At 32.7% G+C, this 3,811-nt stretch overlaps 1 long non-coding RNA gene across 1 annotated transcript in view; it reads right to left on the reverse strand.

The window, feature by feature from the left end:
* LOC106867584 (uncharacterized) overlaps positions 1-3,623 on the reverse strand; it is a 59,636-nt gene extending 56,013 nt beyond the window's left edge. The window contains exon 1 of the long non-coding RNA XR_001409165.2: positions 3,499-3,623. This is a non-coding gene — a long non-coding RNA (uncharacterized LOC106867584). The remainder of the gene's footprint in view (positions 1-3,498) is intronic.
* Between the last annotated feature and the right edge of the window lie 188 nt (positions 3,624-3,811).

The raw sequence follows: 3,811 nt of genomic DNA on the forward strand, positions 1-3,811 counted from the left end.
AAATATCCTTCTCGGAACTTGACATCCAGCTCGGCATATTCAAGCACTATATAAGTTTGTGCTGATATTGTTGACGCTCATTCCAACAATCATCACATGAGAGATTATTTTTTTTTCTCATTTATGTTGACAAATAAAGGAATCGAGAGCGAAGACTCTACTGCACTTGCAGAAGTAGAGGCCATGCAAATACAATTAAAAATGAACTGTTCACTCTTTCCATCTTAGACACTGAAGAAAAATATTGTTTTTGCATTATTTCTTGCAATTTTCTTTCAATATTTCACCAAAATATTGTAGGAGAAAAAAGATCCTGTTATTTTTAACGCCTGTTACATATTATGTAGCACTGTCAGCCATATACTATTGCCGTGAAAAGCGTGACCCTATAAACCTAGAACATATTGCTTAGTCTCCACAGATTATTTTCACTTGCCTCTTATTTGATAGTCTCAAAACAATATCTAAAGTGGCTTTTGAGACATGATTGCAGATTTATACATTACTATTGCTCTCTTTATTTACTCAGATGCCGGAATGTATAAATGTTCAATTTGTCTTAAAAGATTTTGACATGTATAGAAACAGAGTTATTTATATTCTTATCCTGGTTTAGGCTGTGACAGGATTTGGGTTGGAAGATGTGACATGCTGTTGAAAATATGCTTATAGTTAATTAAATATCTTTCCAGCATTAACAATTAAACAGAAATACAGGCAAAGAGAATATCTACACATTTGGCAAATGAAATTTTCCTGGTGTAATGTAGTCTTCTAGGTTTGTAAAGTTGATGAACAGTTTTGTCTGATATGAATGTCAGGATAGATTTCTCTTGCTGTCTTTCTGAGAAAGCACAAATATTATGGCAAGGAATACCATACTGACCAATGCTAATATTGAACACATTCCTACTTAGCACTATTTTATATGTTAAAGGCATTTACGTATTTATCATTACCTTTTAACGTATTCCATTACAGTATACTCAGAGCTCCAAATTATTTGAATGAATTTGTCGGTAAGTCATATCATGTTATCATTATTTTAACACCTCGGTGGACAAGAGTAATCAGTTATGTTAGATCTAGAAATGGGATGCATCCATTATAGATTTACTTGCGCTATCTTCACATTGCTTCTTGAAGAGTGCATTCCCTCTCTACTATTTCTACCATTTTATAAATACAGAATAAACTGTATTGATATTCTGGGTCTTATTTAGAAATCAGCAATGAACAATTGTGCCGTGTGGCAAATATCTACAAAAGTTAACGTAAATTTGAACAATCATCTACTTTTCTATTTCCTCTCTTTTTGTTTCCCTTTCGGTTTGTCTAGTTGTCTCCCTCTTGCGCTCGCTCTCCCCATCTCTCTCTATTCTTTAGGAATACATTAGCATGACCAGCCATTTCTCTACGTTGGTGCAGAAAGCTCTCTACTTCATTACCTATGCATATGAATCATATGATTAGTTGTTATACATCAAGCGGGAACCTGGAAATGATCGGAATTGGAATATCTCGCACGCAAAAACACAGGCAGGATCTTTTATTGTTTTATCTAGTTTAATGTATAACTCAGTTACCAAGAGATGTAAAAAAAAGCATCTTTCTCTTTATGTGTATGAGTCCGTCGAAAATAAAGTGAGAGAAAGAGGCTGATAGATATAGGTAAACAAAAACAAGGACAATGATAGAGATATAGAGATATCTGTAGAAACAGAGACGCAGACACATAGATAGATAGCCAGAAAGATAGGCAGCCGGACAGATGTAAACAGACACAGATAAATATATAAACGTGTGCTTGAGTTAAGCTGCATCTGAAAAAGCAGTTGTTTGCAAGATTAATCATTGTTTATGTATGATTTTTGCTTCTAATTTCGTCTTTTGTCTTTATAATTTGTTAGGGGGAATACTGTTTCCTCACTAGTTCTTTCCCATTAACTTAGAAGAATATAATTCTTAGATTCACAAACACTTCCAAATATTCGTGAACGCGCAGGCTTATGATAATGCCGTTTCTCATTAGAAGTTTAAATCCGTTCGTGTTTCATTCAGCAGTAAAATAATTATATCTGTATTATGCAATTGCCTCATTCATGCAAGACGCCTACCATGTAATTTGAGAAAGAACAGTTTTGTTTTTCTAGGGGTTCCATATCTGACAGGAAGGTATTTTCGTTTAGTGGACAATAAGGTGTCAGAGAAAATGTTTACTGATATTGTCGTCATTGACGAATTTAAATCATTAGTCCGTTATCTCTAATATACATTCAACAATAAGCATTTGTTCTTAAATAATTACCATCAGATTAAGTTTATGTTAACTTATGGTTTGTAAACCGTATTTAATAAAACTGACATGGAAAGAAAATGTGTATTATAAGATGATTACGTAATCAATAACGTTTCTCAAACCGAGTTCTGTGTGATAAGTAAAGAAATGTACAGGAATGATTCCTTGGTACAAAATACGTGGTCATACGCGAGAAAGCAAGATATGTGATTATTCGATTAAATGGTTTAAGTCACGAAATATGCAACAGTCATGATTGTGCACTGCAATGAGTGTATGAGACTTGGTAGTTGAGTTACGCATTCTGGCTTCAAGGATTGTGGAAAGATTGGCAAGAAGCGTTCATTTTATTGTTAATATGTATGTCCTTATGCGTCAGCTTGTGGTTTGATATAATCAAGATCAACGAGCAACACATTTTAAGTATTAATTTAGATAACACAATTACGCCATGTTTCAAATATAAGCATGAGAGCAATAAGCGATTGATGAAACGCAACTGCTTACATTAAGCACAACATCAAACGCCTATCAGGAAGAGCAGGAAGTGAGTGTTCACACGGGTTTAATCTATTAGTAAATCAATCTATTTTTGGAAGAAATTTTAGATTTCCTTCCACACAAGATGATTTACAAAATGAAAGCAAAATAATTAAACAAATGCTAGGATACTTGTAAATATCAGATACATCGTACCGTAAAATAAACAAACCGAACTGAGTATACGACATAAAAAAATGAAAATGCACCAAATTACAGAATAGCTGAATACGTTATAAAAAAAAGCGCACTCGTAAAACTTAGCGCAGTATCTACATATTTTATAGCAGCGTTATGACACGATGCGATTATGTGTTTGTGGGACTGCGTGCATGTATGTGTGTGTATTTGTAAGAAACTGACAAAAAGGCTATGAATATATGTATATATATTCGTATGTGTCAATGATAGTAACGCTGATATAATTCAAATGTGATTTCCCTTTATTTGAATTTAACATTAAAAAAACAAAAAAACTTACAGCATAAAATGATAAAATTAATAAAAGAAAGCGAAAATTGCACGTGGAATAAAATTATTGATCGAAAATAGAATAAATTGCAGAAACAACAAAATGTAAAATGAAAATAAAACGAAGGTTAAAAACTTAATGTAAAATGAAAGAAAAGTCTTTAAACAAGCCAAATCAACTACCTTACCTGTACGTCTATTGATCTGACTCCATAGTTATCACCTTGCCATCTATTGACGCAATAAATTCCCACTACAGTATATCCTTTGTAGAACAATAATATGAGTGTTCCGTCTTTCAACCTACCGCTTCTTCAATGTCTTCATTTCCAGCCATTGAATTCAATATTATTCCACATTCTTTCATCATGCAATGTTGCAATAATAATAATAATAATAATAATAATAATAATAATAATAATATACACGATGATGATGATGATGACAATATCAACGGTAACAAAAGATTAATATATACATGTATATGTACACACACACACA

This window comes from Octopus bimaculoides, chromosome 6 (assembly GCF_001194135.2).
Source record: "Octopus bimaculoides isolate UCB-OBI-ISO-001 chromosome 6, ASM119413v2, whole genome shotgun sequence".
Taxonomy (NCBI): Eukaryota; Metazoa; Mollusca; class Cephalopoda; order Octopoda; family Octopodidae; genus Octopus; species Octopus bimaculoides.